General features: G+C 46.4%; 1 long non-coding RNA gene across 1 annotated transcript; it reads right to left on the bottom strand.

Annotated features, from left to right (window-relative positions):
* Nucleotides 1-46: 46 nt before the first annotated feature.
* Nucleotides 47-20,272, bottom strand: LOC310697866. Its single transcript, XR_014521225.1, has 3 exons — nt 20,220-20,272; nt 19,612-19,696; nt 47-164 (listed from the first exon to the last, which is right to left on the bottom strand). It is a non-coding gene; the product is annotated as an uncharacterized lncRNA (long non-coding RNA).
* Between the last annotated feature and the right edge of the window lie 2,119 nt (nt 20,273-22,391).

Here is a 22,391-nt window from a genome sequence, read left to right as displayed (position 1 = left end):
AGACCAGCCAGGAAGAGATGGGGCTCTGGGGCCGACCTGGCGACAGAGGTGGCTGTCATGTGAGCACTCAAGGCAGCGCTGATACAGTTCATAGCAAAGGACTGGTTCTGGCACTGCCTCCAGGAAGATGAGCAGAGCTTCGGCCACCGAGTGGTCACTGCCAGCTATTGACAGCCTGGCAAGGGAAGTGTTCTGTCCTGTTACCTGCAGCCTGCCTCCTTCCCAGGCTGGTCCAAAGCAAGAAGCTTGGTCCTTATACATCTGGGCCCACCTTGCAAGTTCCCCCTTTTGGCGCAAGGTGGACCTTGAACCCGCAGCCCTGAGATTAAGAGTGTCACGCTCTACCAGCTGAGCCATCCCACTGTAATTATCCCACACCTCCCCTCTTGACGAAGCTGCCTGCAAAGCTGATCTGCCGAGGAAATGTCCTTCTGCAGGCATGGTTTCAATCCATTCTAAAGTATGTTAACACATATCATGATGTTTGGTTCCATACCTCGGTTTTTTGACGACTATAAATCTGTTGGAAGTCTGTATCATTTAGTTCTTTTATGTTTCTTTTTCGACTTGCGTCTAGAAATAAGGATTTCCAAGAGTTATTATTTCCAGTCAAATTATTTGTGAAAAACGGACATCAGTTCAGTGTTTTCTCACCTTAGATAATTGCATCCAAGTTTCTTGCGTTTCTCTGTGCGTTTTCTATTAGGGAGTGAAATCATTGTCTTATATGTGTGTCTGTGGGGGAGGGAGGATAGGCACTCCCTTCTTAAAGGTGTAAGCAGAGAAGGGATTTAAAGTACAAGGTCATCTATGGTGGTTTATTAGAGAAAAGAACTGTAGTCTTGATGTTCATTCAAGCCCTTGGGGGACATCGTTTCAAACAAATGAATATATCGTGCTTCCTGTTGTAACAATAGTCTATCAATATTTCTCCTGGTATATGGATCTGCTTTTGGTTTCCAAATAATAAAGAAGACAAAATCCTCTTCCGTGTGTTTGTGTTGTATATAATGTTCCACCATTGGGGCTTCTCGTATTCTGTTACGGATCCGTGATCGATGTTCATTTATGCGTAGTTTAATTGGTCTGGTACTTTTGCCTATATATATCTTCTGGCATGGGCATATCCATGCATACACGCTATTCTTCGTGTTACAGTTACTAAAATGTTCAATCTGAAACTTGAAGCCAGTCCGTATGTTGGTGAACTCCTTTACTTGTAGTGCGTATTTGCATACATTGCAGCTACCACATTTGTAATGGCCTTTAGTTGATGCTTCCGGGTATGTAAGTTGGTCCGATTTCACCAAATAATTCCTCAGTGATTTGGTTTTTTTTAGGCCAATTATAGGTGGTTTTTGACATCCTGGGATGTTGGATAACAAATGCCAATGTTTATATATGAGTTTCTTAATGCTAGAAGTGTGTGGTGTAAATTGCAGTGATGTGCAAATACGATCCTCTCTAGGTTTATCCGAGGTTTTTATAACAAGAAGATCTTTCCTGTTTTTCATTTCCGCTCTATCTTGAGCCGCAGCAAGAGTCCGTGATGTGTATCCTCGTTGTAATAAGGACTGTGTGAGTTGGTAGGCCGCCATTTTGTAGTCATGTTGGGACGATGCATTTCTTTTTAGTCTTAAGTACTGTCCATATGGTAAATTATTCAATAAATGTGGAGCGTGAAAGGATGAAGCGTGTAATAATGAATTTCGATCAGTCGGTTTATGGTATGGGCGGATCTTAAGTTGTTGGGAATGATCTTTAAAGACTGTAACATCCAGAAAATTAACTGATGTATCATGAATGGTACCAGACAATCGTATATTTGGATCTTGGTCGTTGATCCATTGGAGGAATTGTGTTGCTGTGTCTTGATCCTGTATAACGAAGAACAAATCATCTATGAACCGATAATATTTGATTATTTTAGATCTAAAAGGATTGTTGTCATGAAGGATGAAAGTTTTTTCAAAGTGTATCATGTAGATATTCGCAATAGAAGGGGCACAGGCAGAGCCCATCGCTACGCCTTTGATTTGCAGATAGAACTGTTTTAAATAACGAAAAAAGTTATAATCCAAAATGATGTCCAGAATATCGAGCAAAAAATGTGTTGGAGGTTCTCTCGTGAGTCTGGAATCCAAAAGAGTTTCTATAATCGACCTGACTTCAGGTAACGGGACATTTGTATACAGCGACTCGACATCCAGGGTGACAAGGGAGGCCTCCTTTGGTATGGTAGTGTTCTCAATGTGTCCAATAAATGTTTTCGTATCCAGAATATAAGACAGAGTGTTGATGGCGAATGGATGCAAGTAATGTTCCATATACTGACAAAGGGGTTCCAAAAGAGAGTCATTACCTGAGACAATCGGTCTGCCTGGTGGAGCATTAAGTGATTTGTGAATTTTTGGAAGTATATAAAATACTGGGGTACGTGGATATAAATGAACATCGATCACGGATCCGTAACAGAATACGAGAAGCCCCAATGGTGGAACATTATATACAACACAAACACACGGAAGAGGATTTTGTCTTCTTTATTATTTGGAAACCAAAAGCAGATCTAAAGGGAGATGGGAAAGGTTTCTCTCAATATTTTCTGTGCTTTGTATTCTGTATCTAAGAAAGGTTGCTCTCAAATACTATCTGCAGTAAATTCCTGTGCTAATCCTGTGCTAATCTCACTTCTGCAAATTTCGGCCAGACAGTTAGCACACCGCCAGTGACTGTTTGCTAAATTCGGCTGGCAGGTCAAAAGTTCATTTCCTGCCTTTCTGGCTAGCAGAAGCTGCTACTGTAAGCAATAATCAACCAGACCTGCTGCTAAAGAGGCCCCTCTTCCTGTCTTATGCTTACTAATGCAAGAATAAGAAAAGATACGAAGGGAATGCTTAGCTAGCAAAAGAAGACACGTGTATGAAGGAGAGGGGAGGGAGTGCTTGGCTAAGCAGAAAGACAGGAATGTTTAGCAAGCAATATTTGCTAGCCGATTGGGGAAGTCTGGGGAAGGTGTGGGAGGGGGGGAAGAGTGTTCAGAAAAGTATAAGAAAGTCTGCTGAAGTGTCTCGCTTTACAGCCAGTATATTTTCAGGAGAGATCCAGCTGGCTGTCTCTGAGTACAGAATATCTCTGTGCACAGATTTTCAATAAACTCTTTTTCTCCAAAGAAGATTTTGCTTTCCTGGTACTTTTGTTCCCTCCGAGGTCCAGGGGATGGCGTGGCTAATGGATCCCTAGGTAAATAAGGCTTCATCTCTCTGGGAGCTCGTCCGGGATAAGCCCCCTCCCCAATACGGACCGGAGGGCCAGGCTCAACCAAGGTGAACAGCTCAGCAGCGTTTGCAGGCTCCCGTGCGCACCCCGCCTGTTTCGTGGGGGGAGCCAGCCACACTGTTCTGGAGTGGAGACATCTAGTTGAGGGAGAACAAGAGGACAGGACGGCGCCGAGGGGACAGGTCCGCAGCGGAAAAAGGTAAGCCCGAAGGAAAGGGCTAGGGGCCCGAGGGAAAGGGCCAGAGGCCTGATCAGCCTCACCTGGTAGTTGGCAGTAGAGTGCCCGGCAGTAAGAATGCCACCAGGAAAGGAATTGGTAAGGTTTGGGAAAGGGAATGGGGCAGAGGGAATTGAGTGTTTTGTTGGCATGTTGTGTGTCAGATACTCCAGTGGATGAATTGTTGAATGAGGGCCAAGGCTTAGTGTCCCCTTGGCCGAGCGATTGTAGGGTTGTGCATTTTCTGACAAACTGTAGCATGTGGAGTGTGAGAGAATTTTGAAACCCTGTTAGGAGCAGAGTATCTGAATGCTTTTTAAATAACTGGAAAACGGCCACGAAGAGTGATGATTTGGGGATTCAAATTGAAAAAAAAAAACAGAGACTCAGAACTTTATGTGAGGTGGACTTGCCGACCCAGGGAACTGCGTGGCTTTGATTTGCAATTAATCAACCCCCTGTGGCAAATCAACCCCCTGTGGCAAAATATATTAAATGTCCACCCAGACCAGATCCCCTATATCTCTACATGGAAGACCAATGTAGAAAAGAATCTACCATGGCTAAAGTCTTGCTGTGACAGCAACACACAGAACAGGATTTGTACAGTGAAGCCTCTGGTGTTAGAAGACCCAGAAGATGAGGAGGGGGAGTGATTAAGCCACCACCTTACACTCCACCAACAGCCCCTCCAACCCCCCCAGGCCAAGATCAAGAAGCACAGGGAGGTGCTGGTGTAGGGGGAGGAGGACCTGCGAAGGAGGATAGTGAGACGGAAGAAGAGGAAGATGACGAAGAGTTTAGGAAGACACTAGATGATATGAATCAAGGAAAGAAAATGTGGACAGAAAAACAGAAAGAGAGACTAAAGGAGTTTGCAAAGCCATTTGAGGGAGAAGTTGGATGTAAGCCCCTTGTTAGTTGAGGCAGCAGAATGCTGCACCCCTGAAAAGAGGAAGAGATGGCAACGTAAGTGGGGACAGGCGGCGAAGAGAGTTATGTCTCACAGACAGTATGAGAAAACCAGGAAGGATCAGGCAACTGGAGAAATGCCCCTTCAGAGGGTTTATGATCCACCAGCCCCTGTCCCAGCTGAACAAAGCGAAGGCACCACAGACCTACACGGTCCAGCATATACCCATTTCAAGTGCAGATGTTTGTAATTGGAGAAATCAGAACCCCTCTTTTGAGAAGAATCCAGCAAAGATTGTAAAATTGTTTGAAGGGATTTTTTTTAAACCTATAATCCCACTTATGATGATGTACAATATCTCCTGGACTCACTACTAATTACAGAAGCATTGCTTGGCCACTGCATGAGTCAGCTAGGGGAATAGAGAAGGATCCTTTTATATGGGGCAGGGAACAGCAGCAGGCTTTTCAGGATCTCAAAGTGACATTACAACAAGCCCCAGTGCTTGGCATCCAAACCCCGAGAAGCCTTTTACCCTGTTCATAGATGAAGACCAGGGGGTAGCCAAGGGAGCCTCATGCCAGAAACTGGAAAATTGGCAGCAACCTGTCGAATACTTGTCAGAGAAGCTAACCCCAACAGAACAGAGGTTGCCCCCCCCCCCTGTATGAGAGTGATTGTGGCAGTGGCCACCCTACTCACAAAGGCAGATAAATTCACGTTCGGACAGGACACCAGCTGTGTGACTCCAAGAGGAAGTGCCAGATGCTGTTATTACATTCACGCCTGAAGTTTCAGGTTACCACAGCCCTTAACCCAGCTACCTTATTACAGGTAGGAGAAGGTGAACAAGGGAGCTGCCCACTCAGTCTTACCTGTGCCTGCAACAAAACCCACAAACCAAGTGGTTAATATAATTAGAGCCACAGGTAAATCACAAAAGGCCCCGTTTTTGCAGTCTGTTACCTGCTGCCTAGGTGGCCAAGTAGTCCAGCACAAATTTTTTGTATATACCTGTGATGGGATGATGAGCTGCTTGTGCGTAAAATGCAAGTCCCTCAGAGTTTGATCAGGTTTTCAAACCTCTGCCTGTGACGGAGCCCCTCCGGCATGGCTGCGTCAATCGCTAGTAGTATCCGAAAGTGGTTGTTTTCGGAAACGTTTCCAACATAAGAGCTCTTTCACGGAAACACGTCTTCTGGACTCTCTGCGTGACAGTTTCCGGCGAGGAGTGGGTGTCCCTATAGGAGGTCCTGAAACCTCTCCACTGTTTTCGCTGGAAACGTCTCTGAGCCATCCCTCCGACTCACTTTCCCTGGAAGTTCCTGCTCGCCCCCTACTGGTTCCCTCTTCAGCTGCTACGTCTCTTTCAACCTCAGGGAGCCTTTGCACCTCCTGTCCTTCCGATGGCAGTTCCCTGACATCCACCTCCCCTCCAGGGCCCCCTTCACCCCCTCCCGTCTCCTCCCCTCCGGGCTGGGAGGAAGTAAAACCCCTGAAAGAACCTTCATCATCGTCCGAAGTTTCGAACACTTCCCTCCACCTGCTACTGTCCCTCGTCTCTCGATACTCCTCGTCATCGGAGTCTATTCCCTCTTCCAAATCCGACTCCGCGAATCCTTCCATTTCCTGTTCCTCGTCGGTGGTGCCAAAGTACTCCCTCCTAAACCTTTCTACCGGCTGTGGCTTCCTAGGGAATCTTCGGTGGAACGTTTCTGTTAAAACCTCGTCATTGACCTCCCCTGCAGTCACCCAGGTGTTTTCCGACTCCGGTTCCCCTTCCCACGCCACCAAATACTCTACCTGATTTCCCTTCCACCTGGAATCGAGAATTTCCGCTACATGGTTGCTGCGTTCCCTTTCTTCCAAGGCTGGTCCCCTGGCGTGCTCCCCTGCACGCCCCCCCCTGTATGGTGACAGTAACGACCTGTGGAACACTGGGTGCAATTTCATGTGGTTGGGTAACCGGAGTTTGAAAGCCACTGGGTTGACCTGCTGAATGACCTCGAAGGGTCCCAATCTTTTGGGCCTCAATTTCTTACAGCCCCCTTTGAACGGCAACCCTTGGGTTGACAGCCACACCTGATCGCCCACCCTTATGGTTTCACCTTCCCTCCTGTTCTTGTCTGCCTGCTTCTTATATTGTGCCTTGGCCCTTTCTAAGTTGAGCTGGAGCTGCTGATGGATCGCTTCCATCTCTTCTACAAAATGCTCGGCCGCTGGGACGCTCCATCTCTCCCCTCCCTCCCCTGGAAAAGCCCTGGGGTGACACCCGTAATTAGCCAAAAAGGGGCTCATCCCTGTGGACACATTCTCCGCATTATTGTAGGCAAATTCTGCCAGCGCCAACTTTTCGGCCCAATCGTTCTCTCTGTCATTGACATAACACCTCAGATATTGTTGGAGTATGCCATTTGCTCTTTCCGCCTGCCCGTTGGTTTCTGGGTGCCGGGCAGTCGAAAAATTGACTTCCACATGCAGCAAGCTCATGAGCTTCCTCCAGAACCTGGAAGTAAATTGTTTGCCGCGGTCTGAGATCACCCTCAAGGGGGCGCCGTGCAACCTAAAGATGTGTTCTACAAACAACTTCGCTGTTTCTTCCGCTGTGACTGCATGTGAGCATGCCACAAAGTGGCACATCTTAGTTAACAGGTCTACTACTACCATGATGGCTGTTTTCCCCTTGGATTTCGGCAGATCCGTCATAAAATCTATTGATACCGCTTCCCAAGGCCGTTCTGGTGTGGGTAATGGTTCTAATAACCCTGCCGGTGCCCTTCTTTCCCCTTTGGCTCGCTGACATTGGTCACACCCTCTTACATACTCCTTTACATCTTCCCTCACCTTGGGCCACCAAAATTCCCGGGTCACCAACCACATGGTCTTGTGTTGCCCAAAATGTCCCGCCGTGGGGCTATCGTGCAACTGCTTGAGTATTCTTCCCCTCAATTCACCTTCGGGTATATACAGTGCCCCTTTGTAATACAATGCCCCATTTCTTTCCTCAAAACCTCCGGGGCTCTCGCCCTCCCCCCTGAGACCTCTGAGCTTATCCTGGGCATATTCATCATTTTCCGTTTCCTGTACCAGTTCACGTTGCCCCACCATCACCGCCCCACACACCCAGCGGTCCTCAGGGATGACATGTCTCTCTTCGATTGCCCCCTCCCCCTCCAAATACTCTGGTTTGCGTGAGAGGGCATCCGCCCTGACGTTTTCTGGGCCTGGCACATAACAAATTTCAAAGTGGAATTTGGAAAATTCCTGGGCCCATCTGACTTGTCGTTGGTTGAGTACTCGAGCTGTTCTCCAATACTCTAAATTCTTGTGGTCGGTGCACACTTGCACCTTGTGTTGTGCCCCAATCAATAAATGTCTCCACCTCCGGAACGCTTCGTGGATGGCGAGTAGTTCCCTGTCATACACCGTGTAGTTCCTCTCGGATTTATTCAGCTTCCTCGAGAAGAAGGCACAAGGTCTCCACTCCAACGTACTCCTCCCGGGTTGAAGAAGTACTGCTCCGATAGCCCGGTCGGACGCATCGGTTTCCACTCTCATGGGTTTTCGTAAGTCCACATGCAGAAGTTGTTCTTCCGAGGCGAAAGCCCTTTTTAGTTCTTCAAATGCTCGCTCCGCCTCCGCCGTCCAAACAAATTTCTTCTTGCTGCTGAGGCAGTCGGTGATGGGCGCCGTCAAATGTGCAAAGTTCTTGATGAACTTCCTATAAAAGTTCCCAAACCCCAGGAATCTTTGCACATCCTTCTTGGTCTTCGGTGTCTTCCATTCCAGTACCGCTTGGACCTTGCCTGGGTCCATGGCCAATCCCTTGTCTGACAAGCGGTACCCCAGGAATTCCACCTCCTTGGTATGAAACTGGCACTTCTCCAGTTTCACCCACAGCTGGTTGGCTTGCAGCTTGCCCAACACTTCTCGAACGTCCTTCACGTGCTGCTCCTCATCCTCCGAATACACCAACACGTCGTCTAAAAAGGCCACACAATTCTTGTAGAGCAAAGGTCCCAGGACGTGGTTCATAAAAGCTTGAAAGCACGCCGAGCCTGCTTGTAGACCGAAGGGCATAACGAGGTATTCAAAGGCCCCCAAAGGGGTGAACATGGTGGTCTTCCATTCATCCCCCTTCCTTATGCGTATCAGATTGTACGCCCCCCGCAGGTCCAGCTTTGTAAAAATTTTCCCCTTCCTCACCCGGGTCAAAAGGTCATCAATTCGGGGCATCGGAAAAGCCAGGGGTTCCGACACGGCATTGAGGGCCCTAAAGTCCACCACCAATCTCGGCTTATCGGTGTTTTTTTTGTCCACAAAAAACACTGGGCTGCCCCCCACCGCTCGTGACTCTCTGATGAAACCTCGCTTCAGGTTCTTGTCAATGAACTCCCTCAACTCCTGCATCTCCCTGTCAGACATGGCGTACAGCTTGCCCACTGGGAGTTGAGCCCCAGGGAGTAGGTTGATTTGACAGTCAAAGGGTCTATGCGGCGGCAGCTTGTCTGCTTCCCTTTCGCTGAATACGTTGCTCAGATCTGCGTATTGTGGGGGCACTTTCCCTTTATCCATTACTTCCATCCCGGCTAGGGTGACGCCAGCTCCTCCCGGAACCTTCCCCTGCTTGCAGTGTTCTAGGCAATACGCTGACCCAAATGAGACCACCCTCTGATGCCAGCCCACTAGCGGGTCATGTAGCGCCAGCCAGCTCATCCCCAAAATGATGGGCGCTCCTCCCAAGGTGGCCACATTAAATGCTATTGGTTCAGTGTGCCTTGCCACCCTCATTATCATTGGGACAGTCTGTTGGCTAACTTCTCCTCCCAACAGCTCTCTGCCGTCAATCGTGGTCACCTGCAAGGGGTTACTTAAAGGGATGGTCTGTATCTGGTGCTCAGCTGCAAACTCCTTACTCATAAAATTACAGGAGCTGCCTGAATCCAAAAGCGCCTTGACCTGTAGTGGGTGTCCATTTTGCAGCTCTAGTGACACTTCTATCACTAAAGCAGGTCTGGGTGGTTCTGGCGTGGGCACTTTCACTGCTCTTTGGCCTGGCTGCTGTGCCCCGACGGTGGCAGCCAGGCGTTGGCTTTTACTTGCTCCTTGCTTTCTTCCTCCCTCTCCCCAACAGCTCCTGCCATCCCTTGCCATTCCTTTCTTTGTGGGCAGACTCCGGCAAAGTGCCCTGGCTGTTGGCAGAGATAACATTTCTTGCCGCTCTTTCCCTCCTTCTTCCGCCCTTCACTGGGATTTGAAACTGCGCGCGCCCGCGCTGTTCCAACTTCCATCGGCTCTGCCGGCGGGAAAGGTGGCTCTGGAATGTCTGGAATGCGCAGTTCCCTCCAACGTTCTCCTTTCCCTTCCCGCCTTTCCAAAGCCCTCGCTTCCTGGCGCGCTCCTATGGCCAGCGCTGATTTGGTCAGCTGATCCATAGACTCGGCCCTTGGCCCCCGGGACAATTCATCTTTAACGGCCGAAGAAAGCCCCTCTTCGAAAAGCATCTGGATGGGTTCCGCCGATAGGTCCCACCCCAATTTGTGAATCAACATAGTAAACTCAGTCCAGTACTCACGGACAGATCGACTCCCCTGTTTGCAAGCCATTAACTGCCTTCGCACCACTCCCTGCTCAATGTCGCTGGAAAACATCAGGTCCATGGCACGAAAAAACTTCCTCGTGTCCTTTAGGATCTCATTATTCACTGCCATCAGGGGTCGAACCCAATCCTTCGCCCCCCCTTCGAGATGGCCAATTACAAAAGCCACTCGCGATTCCTCGTCGGGGAAGTCATCATACTGCAGGTTGAGAGCGTATTGCATCTCAGTTCTAAAGGCATGATAGTTTCTGGGATCCCCCCCGAATTTCTGCACCAATCCTGGCACCTTTCTGGCGATCGAGGTGGTTTTCTCCTTTCCCTTTTCTGCATCCTGAGCCCTCCTCTCCTCAAGCCTCGCCGTTTGCATGGCAAGCTGGATCTCCAACGCCCTGTACCTTTCTTCCAGGCTTGGACCTCCTCCAGCTGCTCCTGCTCCTCCGGTTCCGGCTGGGTCGCTCATGATGCCGCTGCTTGCACAAGCTGGCTTTCAGGGACTTTCGGATTGCTGTGATGGGATGATGAGCTGCTTGTGCGTAAAATGCAAGTCCCTCAGAGTTTGATCAGGTTTTCAAACCTCTGCCTGTGACGGAGCCCCTCCGGCATGGCTGCGTCAATCGCTAGTAGTATCCGAAAGTGGTTGTTTTCGGAAACGTTTCCAACATAAGAGCTCTTTCACGGAAACACGTCTTCTGGACTCTCTGCGTGACAGTTTCCGGCGAGGAGTGGGTGTCCCTATAGGAGGTCCTGAAACCTCTCCACTGTTTTCGCTGGAAACGTCTCTGAGCCATCCCTCCGACTCACTTTCCCTGGAAGTTCCTGCTCGCCCCCTACTGGTTCCCTCTTCAGCTGCTACGTCTCTTTCAACCTCAGGGAGCCTTTGCACCTCCTGTCCTTCCGATGGCAGTTCCCTGACAATACCAGAGTGTCCCATTCCTTTATTGGGCCAAGACTTGTTAACAAAATTACAAGCCCAGATTTCCTTCCAACCAATGGGGGAAGTAATGATGACAACTGGACCAGCAGGAGAGTTTTCTTTAGAAATACCCCTGAGAGACCATTGGTGCTTGATGATGGTAAAAGAAGAGGAGGGAATCCTCCCTGTTAGCCTGCTTCATGATGTTGACCCTGGACTATGGGCGGAGGATAAAAACCAATACCCCATCCCACGACAGGCAGCTGAAGGAGTGTGGGTGCATTTGAAGCGATTGCTTCAACATGGAATCTTGAAACAATGCCAATCACAGTGAAACACCCCACTGTTGCCAGTGAAGAAGGAAGATGGTGGGTACTGCATATAGGCCCCAAAGTTCTGGAAAATAGGAAAGGATGAACAGGACTTTGAAAAACCATTGACCCAAGAAACAGGGTCTAATTGGGTGTTCATGTTGCCCTTGGCTTTGCTTAGAGTTTGTAGCCTCCCATTGAAACGTATTCACTTGTCACCCTTTTGAAGTGATGTTTGGGAGACCGGTTCCTTATGTGTGCATGCTTTCACCTATCCCTGCTCAAGATGTGGAATTGAACAATTATGTACAGTCTCTCTCTCGAGATTTTCTCTCTCAACCCAGGCCCGAACTCCTTGCGTGACCAGTTTGAGCCAGGTGACGAGGTGTGGATAAGACTGGTCCCAGGCACCACTGCCACCGTGCTGGAAGGGCCCATCTGCTCTCCACACCCACAGCTGTGAAGGTCGCTGGCATCACACCTTGGGTCCACCACATAAGAAAGCTGCTTCAGATTGGACTGTGTCTCAGCATCCTGAAGATCCCCTCCAGTGACGACCGCCTTGCTGATATCTCTACGCACGGCTGAATAATTGGATGGGAGGGGAGCCCGCAGGCAGCGCCCCCAACGTAGACATTTGTTCTCCAGCCAATTTAGAGGCACCACCAGGACTTTTGATATTGGTACCAGAACTCACTCCAGACGATGTGGAACCACGTTACACCCTTGATGAACAGCAGTGGACCAGCCAAGAAGGAGCAACGCTCCAGGAAGGACCAGACAGCCGTGTTTTTGTGCCCCAACATCTGGCCAGCACAATTGTAAAGAATTACCACGAGTCCACCCATTTGGGAGGCCCAGCTGCTAAAGCACACCTTGGGAGAATATTCTACCTCAACTAACTGCTGCTATATCCCAAAATGTGCCCTGTGCGCCAACCAAGAAACTGAGAACTATCACCCTTTGAACTTCTATATGGCAGGCCAACCCCTTTCGTCCGAGGCATCCCCGCCAGTTTGGGGCAGATGGGAGATCACATCACCCAAGAACAAGTGCAATCCCTGTGTTTGTTGTGTGTGTTTGCTTCCTTTCCAGGTATTCCCTCGAGCGTACACCTGCAGTCCCGCGGCAGTCTCGCTGAGCCGGTTCACCAGTTCCTCTGGGTGACAGCGTCTGGCGACCCCCTCATCCCCAACTGCAGTGAAAGTAGTCGAGGTGATCCCCTGGGTACATCACACGCATCTGAAGAAGGGTGTCTGGACTTGCAAGAGAAATCCTGCTGACCCTCTGAAGTTGATCATCACCTTGTGTCTGACGCTACCAGGGAAAAAGCGTTAGGCCACGGGCAACGAGATCCTGCGACTAATCATCACAAGGACAGTTACAAAGACTTTCTCTTTTCTCTCTTATTTTCTTTATTGACTTGCTCTATGTCTTATTGCCCTGACCCTACCGAACCATACCAACCCTATTGGCCTGCTGGCCTCTGCTACGACTGGTTCGTCTTGCCGGTGGTAAGAGATGGCGTGCTCTTTGGCTATTGGAAACTGGGGTTTGATGAGATTGCCGTATTGAGACACCCCACTGCCCCGTTGTGGCTCCTCTCCCACACCACTGACCAGCACGCGTGGACAGTGCTCATACGGGAAGTTGCAGAGACGATCAAAATCTATCAAGTTCTGGACCGCTCTTGCTGTTGTGGGAGGGTAGTCAACTGTTATCTGGGAGGTAGAGCACTGTACCAACCTCATTTGATAGACCAGGTCCTACTCTTAATCCAGGTGATAGATGGGACGGAACCTATCTTGATGCAAGTATTGCAGGGGTGGGAGCCTTAACCAGGTGTGCATTGAAATTGCTAAGCAAGTGCCAGTAAGAATTGCCACCTCTGGTCACTAGGGAGGCAGCACGAGAGTTCAATCCACCCAACAGGGTTAGTAGAGAAATTGACCCACATAGTGGGAGCATCAGCTCACCGGTGGGCTCTCATCCTTGAGGCTCAACAGGTAGTCGGGCACAAATATCAGTGGGCTCTTCAACAATGAGCACACCCCCTGAATATTGGTGGGAGGAACCATGGAGATATTGGGTTTGGTGGGTAGGAGTGATATGTACCGCCCTTGTCATATGGATGCTCTCGTATTTCTGTTGGCATGAACGGTATCGTATTTGTGGGAAGAATAGGCCCAATAATGCTTCTATTGCTTTTCTGCTTCTGTATCCCCTGCTTATTGCAATGCTTGCAGCAAATGATGCAAAGGCTCCTGTCACGAAAGCTAGGACCCACGGTCATCGCTGTGATGAGGGAGCATAGACCCCTACCCCAGAACGAATCTAAGTAATAGATTGTTCAAAAGAAGAGGAGGGAGTAAAGGGAGATGGGAAAGGTTTCTCTCAATATTTTCTGTGCTTTGTATTCTGTATCTAAGAAAGGTTGCTCTCAAATACTATCTGCAGTAAATTCCTGTGCTAATCCTGTGCTAATCTCACTTCTGCAAATTTCGGCCAGACAGTTAGCACACCGCCAGTGACTGTTTGCTAAATTCGGCTGGCAGGTCAAAAGTTCATTTCCTGCCTTTCTGGCTAGCAGAAGCTGCTACTGTAAGCAATAATCAACCAGACCTGCTGCTAAAGAGGCCCCTCTTCCTGTCTTATGCTTACTAATGCAAGAATAAGAAAAGATACGAAGGGAATGCTTAGCTAGCAAAAGAAGACACGTGTATGAAGGAGAGGGGAGGGAGTGCTTGGCTAAGCAGAAAGACAGGAATGTTTAGCAAGCAATATTTGCTAGCCGATTGGGGAAGTCTGGGGAAGGTGTGGGAGGGGGGGAAGAGTGTTCAGAAAAGTATAAGAAAGTCTGCTGAAGTGTCTCGCTTTACAGCCAGTATATTTTCAGGAGAGATCCAGCTGGCTGTCTCTGAGTACAGAATATCTCTGTGCACAGATTTTCAATAAACTCTTTTTCTCCAAAGAAGATTTTGCTTTCCTGGTACTTTTGTTCCCTCCGAGGTCCAGGGGATGGCGTGGCTAATGGATCCCTAGGTAAATAAGGCTTCAGATCCATATACCAGGAGAAATATTGATAGACTATTGTTACAACAGGAAGCACGATATATTCATTTGTTTGAAACGATGTCCCCCAAGGGCTTGAATGAACATCAAGACTACAGTTCTTTTCTCTAATAAACCACCATAGATGACCTTTTACTTTAAATCCCTTCTCTGCTTACACCTTTAAGAAGGGAGAGCCTATCCTCCCTCCCCCACAGACACACATATAAGACAATGATTTCACTCCCTAATAGAAAACGCACAGAGAAACGCAAGAAACTTGGATGCAATTATCTAAGGTGAGAAAACACTGAACTGATGTCCGTTTTTCACAAATAATTTGACTGGAAATAATAACTCTTGGAAATCCTTATTTCTAGACGCAAGTCGAAAAAGAAACATAAAAGAACTAAACGATACAGACCTCCAACAGATTTATAGTCGTCAAAAAACAGAGGTATGGAACCAAATATCATGATATGTGTTAACATACTTTAGAATGTATATAATTTATTATATTTATGATCTATGGATTGAAGCACCTTGATCTATCTTGACATTTTTTGATATTACCAGCTGAAGAAGGCGTGTACTCCGAAACAGGGCCCTGTCCTGGTTACCACTACTGAGTCGTACATCTGATTCATACTCCGGATACTCCTTTTTGGCCCCATTTGATCCTTTATTCTTTATTCTGATTTTATATAATGTGGACTCTTTTTGACTGCTATTGAGACTTGTATAAAAACAATTGTTGTGCACTGGTATTTCATGTACCTTTAGACTATAACACTGTATATTTGAAACTACATTATTTCTGTACTTAAACGTTGTATCCAAACTTACTATTACTTTAAAACTATTGTACTTACACGTTGTGTTTAAATTTACTACTAGCTTCAAACTGTTATTCTTAGCAGAATACACACGTTTTTCATTTCAACTCTTGAGTAGGAATTATTCCTCATATTGAAACTTTTGGCCAGAGTTCTTGATATATCCTTTTCAGTGCAGTTTCAACAAGAACTCCAATTTCTTTAACGATTACTATGGCCAAATGGGCTGAGACCTTTTCGTATTCCGCTGATGAAAAAGAGAAGATATTTGGTTCCTTACCTTCCCTTACAAATGAAACTCCTATCAAACCTAACAATGATTGGAACACTTATCTAAATATTCTAAAAAGACAAACTAGATACAACCTACACGCTAGACTCATGGCCGATTACACTAAAGTTCAGAGGATACCCAGAGGATTACGCATTCAAAAAGCTCCAACTTTATTTTCCAATAATGAAGAATTTAAAATTAAATGGATGTCTATTCTAAATAGATGTTCTTTTGACCTGATGACTTTAATCACAGAATTTGCAATTAAAGAGACTGAACGTTTGGACAAAGAAGCTGTTGGAATCACTGAGGAATGACATAAACAGTTTGATTTGGAGACGTTTGAATCTAAATTTAAACAATTACAAGTAGAACTTAAGAATTATTCGGATAATATAAAAATTGAGAAACTAAGGAAGTTTGAACGCGATCGTAGGGATTACGAATCAGATCACGTGTTCCCATGGATGCAGAAATCCATGAACACTAGTATTCAACCTAGATCAACAACTGAATTCTCATCCAGCAGTGCTGAATCTTCCGAACAGAGCGACTCACAGGAACAAATTCCACATCGACAGATAAGACAACCCAGACAATTAAGACAATACGATTTACGTCCACACACCATTGATTATTCTAAACAACAGGGTTTTCCCAAGCGCCGCAATCAACAACGACGTCTTTAGTTGTAAATTTATCCAAACGCACACTAACCCATGAAGAAGAGAGAATTTTAAATCTCGGACTGGGATTTGTTCCCACACCTAAATATAATGCGTTCCAGACAAGGGTGGACATCTTCAAACTTGTACGTCTTGTTAAATTAAGGTGCCACTTTGGCAATTTTCAGACTACACCATCGCCATTCCGCGTTCATTCATCATTTAACCCGCATGTAGATAATGCCCGCCTGAATGCATTCTATCAGGTTTTACTAGAAGACATTAATAAAATAGAAAAGAGAAGACCACCTCCACACAAAAGGAATTTTACCGCAAAGGATAGAGAAATCATTGCTAGCCTTCAATCGGATGAGAATATCGTGATAAAACCAGCAGATAAGGGCGGAGCCATAGTCATTATGAATACTCAGGATTATACCGCAGAAGTAAATAGACAACTGCAAAATAGCAATTTTTATAAACCATTGCCCAAAGACCCTACCGACGATGTATCCAGAATAATCAGGACCACCTTATCGGAAGGCATATCGTTTGGATACCTCGATAAAAAAACAACTGAATTTTTAGTCAATAAATATCCACGTACCCCAGTATTTTATATACTTCCAAAAATTCACAAATCACTTAATGCTCCACCAGGCAGACCGATTGTCTCAGGTAATGACTCTCTTTTGGAACCCCTTTGTCAGTATATGGAACATTACTTGCATCCATTCGCCATCAACACTCTGTCTTATATTCTGGATACGAAAACATTTATTGGACACATTGAGAACACTACCATACCAAAGGAGGCCTCCCTTGTCACCCTGGATGTCGAGTCGCTGTATACAAATGTCCCGTTACCTGAAGTCAGGTCGATTATAGAAACTCTTTTGGATTCCAGACTCACGAGAGAACCTCCAACACATTTTTTGCTCGATATTCTGGACATCATTTTGGATTATAACTTTTTTCGTTATTTAAAACAGTTCTATCTGCAAATCAAAGGCGTAGCGATGGGCTCTGCCTGTGCCCCTTCTATTGCGAATATCTACATGATACACTTTGAAAAAACTTTCATCCTTCATGACAACAATCCTTTTAGATCTAAAATAATCAAATATTATCGGTTCATAGATGATTTGTTCTTCGTTATACAGGATCAAGACACAGCAACACAATTCCTCCAATGGATCAACGACCAAGATCCAAATATACGATTGTCTGGTACCATTCATGATACATCAGTTAATTTTCTGGATGTTACAGTCTTTAAAGATCATTCCCAACAACTTAAGATCCGCCCATACCATAAACCGACTGATCGAAATTCATTATTACACGCTTCATCCTTTCACGCTCCACATTTATTGAATAATTTACCATATGGACAGTACTTAAGACTAAAAAGAAATGCATCGTCCCAACATGACTACAAAATGGCGGCCTACCAACTCACACAGTCCTTATTACAACGAGGATACACATCACGGACTCTTGCTGCGGCTCAAGATAGAGTGGAAATGAAAAACAGGAAAGATCTTCTTGTTATAAAAACCTCGGATAAACCTAGAGAGGATCGTATTTGCACATCACTGCAATTTACACCACACACTTCTAGCATTAAGAAACTCATATATAAACATTGGCATTTGTTATCCAACATCCCAGGATGTCAAAAACCACCTATAATTGGCCTAAAAAAAACCAAATCACTGAGGAATTATTTGGTGAAATCGGACCAACTTACATACCCGGAAGCATCAACTAAAGGCCATTACAAATGTGGTAGCTGCAATGTATGCAAATACGCACTACAAGTAAAGGAGTTCACCAACATACGGACTGGCTTCAAGTTTCAGATTGAACATTTTAGTAACTGTAACACGAAGAATAGCGTGTATGCATGGATATGCCCATGCCAGAAGATATATATAGGCAAAAGTACCAGACCAATTAAACTACGCATAAATGAACATCGATCACGGATCCGTAACAGAATACGAGAAGCCCCAATGGTGGAACATTATATACAACACAAACACACGGAAGAGGATTTTGTCTTCTTTATTATTTGGAAACCAAAAGCAGATCCATATACCAGGAGAAATATTGATAGACTATTGTTACAACAGGAAGCACGATATATTCATTTGTTTGAAACGATGTCCCCCAAGGGCTTGAATGAACATCAAGACTACAGTTCTTTTCTCTAATAAACCACCATAGATGACCTTGTACTTTAAATCCCTTCTCTGCTTACACCTTTAAGAAGGGAGTGCCTATCCTCCCTCCCCCACAGACACACATATAAGACAATGATTTCACTCCCTAATAGAAAACGCACAGAGAAACGCAAGAAACTTGGATGCAATTATCTAAGGTGAGAAAACACTGAACTGATGTCCGTTTTTCACAAATAATTTGACTGGAAATAATAACTCTTGGAAATCCTTATTTCTAGACGCAAGTCGAAAAAGAAACATAAAAGAACTAAACGATACAGACTTCCAACAGATTTATAGTCGTCAAAAAACCGAGGTATGGAACCAAATATCATGATATGTGTTAACATACTTTAGAATGTATATAATTTATTATATTTATGATCTATGGATTGAAGCACCTTGATCTATCTTGACATTTTTTGATATTACCAGCTGAAGAAGGCGTGTACTCCGAAACAGGGCCCTGTCCTGGTTACCACTACTGAGTCGTACATCTGATTCATACTCCGGATACTCCTTTTTGGCCCCATTTGATCCTTTATTCTTTATTCTGATTTTATATAATGTGGACTCTTTTTGACTGCTATTGAGAATTGTATAAAAACAATTGTTGTGCACTGGTATTTCATGTACCTTTAGACTATAACACTGTATATTTGAAACTACATTATTTCTGTACTTAAACGTTGTATCCAAACTTACTATTACTTTAAAACTATCGTACTTACACGTTGTGTTTAAATTTACTACTAGCTTCAAACTGTTATTCTTAGCAGAATACACACGTTTTTCATTTCAACTCTTGAGTAGGAATTATTCCTCATATTGAAACTTTTGGCCAGAGTTCTTGATATATCCTTTTCAGTGCAGTTTCAACAAGAACTCCAATTTCTTTAATGGTTTCAATCCAAACAACAAATACTAGTGGTCAACTCCAAAAGTGCGGTCAACAAACCCTGCTTGCCAAAGAACAATTGAACGCACCCTTGAAGCTCCTTTGCAGCCATGTCTTTACCTGTCTCCACATCTGACACCACGTATGATGCTAGATGTGGGGCCTGCGGGCCTGTCAAGGTTCCCCACCTCTGCTCTATCTAGCCCGGCTGATGTTTTCAAATGGGGGTTAAAGCTGTGAAGCTGTTTGGATGCATGACAGGACTTGACTGTGGGCATTTCATTGTGCTGTGTCCCAGAGCCTTAAGGATGGGCTGGCCTAGGAACCTAAGCCACCAGGTATGTAAAAGTGAGGTCCACTCCAGCCAAGAGTGAAAGAAAACCACCAAGCAGCCCTACTCCCCAACAATGTCCCCCAAAGAGGATACGGATCGTCTCGGGAATGCTGGTGTCCAGGCACTCAGTTATCTCCTGCAGCTCGTCCTGCGTCCCCGGGGTCTGGAAGAGGTCCTCCTGAAGCAGAGTATCACCCATGTGTTCGGAAGGGATGAGGTACATCCTGGATAGCATGAAGAACAATCCAGCCCTGGGGTGCATAATGTGAGGTTGAGGAATGCCACAATGGAGATAAGCCCATCACCAAGAGAGCTGGCACAAGGGCTGAGAATTGTATCCCGCCTGCTTTCCACAGTAGCATTCCTACTACCCTTCTCCTGATTTGGGGCAATGGGAGAGTGAAATCATTCCCCGCTTCTTCTAGTGGCGAGTCTCAGAGAGCCGCTTTGCTAGGGATAGACAGACAATGGTTGTGAACACTTGGGTTCTTCTGAGCCGCTCTAAGGAATAGCATATACTGGATGTCCCACCCGCTTCCGCTCCACCAAGGTGCCACTATACTCACAGCAGGAGCTTGTAAGAGCGAGTCGGTAGCTAAGATATAAATCAATTGTGGCGTTTGGAACCTGCACACCCCAAAACTGGTACTGGATTCCAGCCCACACCCATCCTTTCAATGGTACCGTCCCCCTCAGCTCACCTGGTGGCAGGCATTCTTGAAGAGGTGGTCCACCAAAAGCCAGATCTCCTTGGCCGCTCAGTGGAGTCATCACCATCCTGGGGTACGATATCCAGAAACTGCTTCTCCTGGAGGTCCAATGACAAGCGGGACTGGCACGAGAGCCTGACAGAATGTGTGCCTGTATGCATTATTTCCTTGCTCCAGCTGGGTGGACAAGTCTTGCCCTCTGAGGCCACAACTAGGGCTGGATGATAGCTGGCTTACAACACGGTGATATATCACTAGCTAAACATTGCAATACACCAATATATCACAATGTCTGAAATAAGATGGAGCTATGTAGAGGCATTGGCTGGCTTCACGGTTTCCCCCGCATTGTGATTTTTGCTGCCCCCTGCAGGAGGGCAGGGGAAAGCTGAACCGGCAGAGTCCACAGGGGCTGCAGGAATCTAGAGAAGCGTTGTCTGGCTTCACAGTTTCCCCCCATATGGTGTTTTTTGCATAGTACACACACACATAATGATTCACAATATATTGCCAGGTCAGAAATTATGAAACCAGTCTCACAATCTAGACTTCAAGCTGATTTGAAAATATATCTATATTGACATATCGCCTGGCCCTAGCCACAGCAAGCATCTCAAGTGGGGAAAGAAAAAACAAATTGCTTGCACCCCAAATCCAAGCTCCCCCTCCCCCTATTATGTTAGCCGCTTTGAGACTCCTTCAGGTAGTGATAAAGCGGGATATCAAATCCAAACTTCTCTTTTTCTAACATTTTATTTAAATTGTTGGAACCTGCCCTGGGACCTTAGGGTGAAGGGCAGGAAATAAGTAACAAAAACAGCAACAGAACATGGATGGGTCTTCATAGGTTGATGGGCTGCAGCTCTAGCCAGCATGATGAGATGATGGGGTCACATGTTCACCACCCCTTGTCTAGAGCACGTTGCAGAGGCAGTGGTAGAAACTGAGCAACAGCTGGAGCCCCAGCCCACGACTTTGTATGGGCAATGCAGCACACAGCAGCTGGTGAACCATGCCTCCTGCCTCCTTCCCATCTTCCTCTCCAGAAATGTTCAGGGTGGTTAGTTCTATCTCAAGCTACCACATTCAAGAGAAAGAGAAAGAGAGGAGGGGGGAGCAAGAGAGCTTTAGGAGCACAGCAATGGCAAGCAGCCCATCACTAAAAGGAGTTGGCAAGGATGGAGAATTTGATCCCCTCATCCCCAGGGCAGCTGTTGATTAGGACCCAGTTCATCCCCCCTCCCCCGCCGCCAATACTCCCCGCCCCTGTCTTGAGAGAGAGAGAGAGAGAGAGAGAGAGTATTGGTGTGGGGAATGACACATGCTGTATCAGAGTCTTAGTGCAAGAGTAGCTGGTGCATGCTAAAGAACACAGGAGCCTTGCTGGGTTAGATCAGCATTTTGTCATAGCTGTTAACTTACAGATTTGAAAATAAGGGACCAGCAGTCTTGAAAATAAGGGACCAGCAGCCAAAATAAGGGACCTGCAGCCTCACCTGTTCCAGGCACTCCAGTCTTCCTGTCCTCCTGCAGTCTGTTCAAACTCACGCTGGTAGCTTTGAGAACACTGTCCAACCAACTTTGTAACCAGAGGTTCAACTGAATAGAATCTGAATCACATGCACCACAAGGCCTATGCAGCCTCAACTTAAGATGGCTCCCCAGCCTGGCTTTGCACTGCAAAGTTTGCAGCAGCACGTGCAACAAAATGGCGTCCAGCATTCAAAACCCCCCTCAGCTTGCATTAACTAGCCACACACAAGGCATGCAAGCTCCACCCCCCAGTCGTTCTTAGACTTCTTATTGGGTGAGCAACACAGCCAAGCAACACAGTTGGAGCCTCCCTCCTCCCTGGCCGGCAGGGAGGGAGGGAGAGGAGCTGCTTCCTTTGAAATTTAAGGGACATCAATTAAGGGACATTTGAGGGACATCCATCAATAAGGGACAGCAGCGGGACATGGTGCTGGAATAAGGGACTGTCCCTTCAAATAAGGGACACTTGACAGCTTTGCATTTTGTTCCCACAATGGCCAACAACATGCCCTTGGGAGTCCATAGGGACACAGGGAGAATAGCACTCTGTCCATAATGTTCCCCAGAAACTGGTAATCAAAAGCATGTGGTTTGTGATAATAGTGGCAAGAAATAGCCCTGACCGGTAGC

Source organism: Podarcis liolepis, assembly GCF_965112155.1.
Source record: "Podarcis liolepis genome assembly, chromosome: W".
Classification (NCBI taxonomy): domain Eukaryota; kingdom Metazoa; phylum Chordata; class Lepidosauria; order Squamata; family Lacertidae; genus Podarcis; species Podarcis liolepis.
This window is presented reverse-complemented; position numbering and strand designations above follow the sequence as displayed.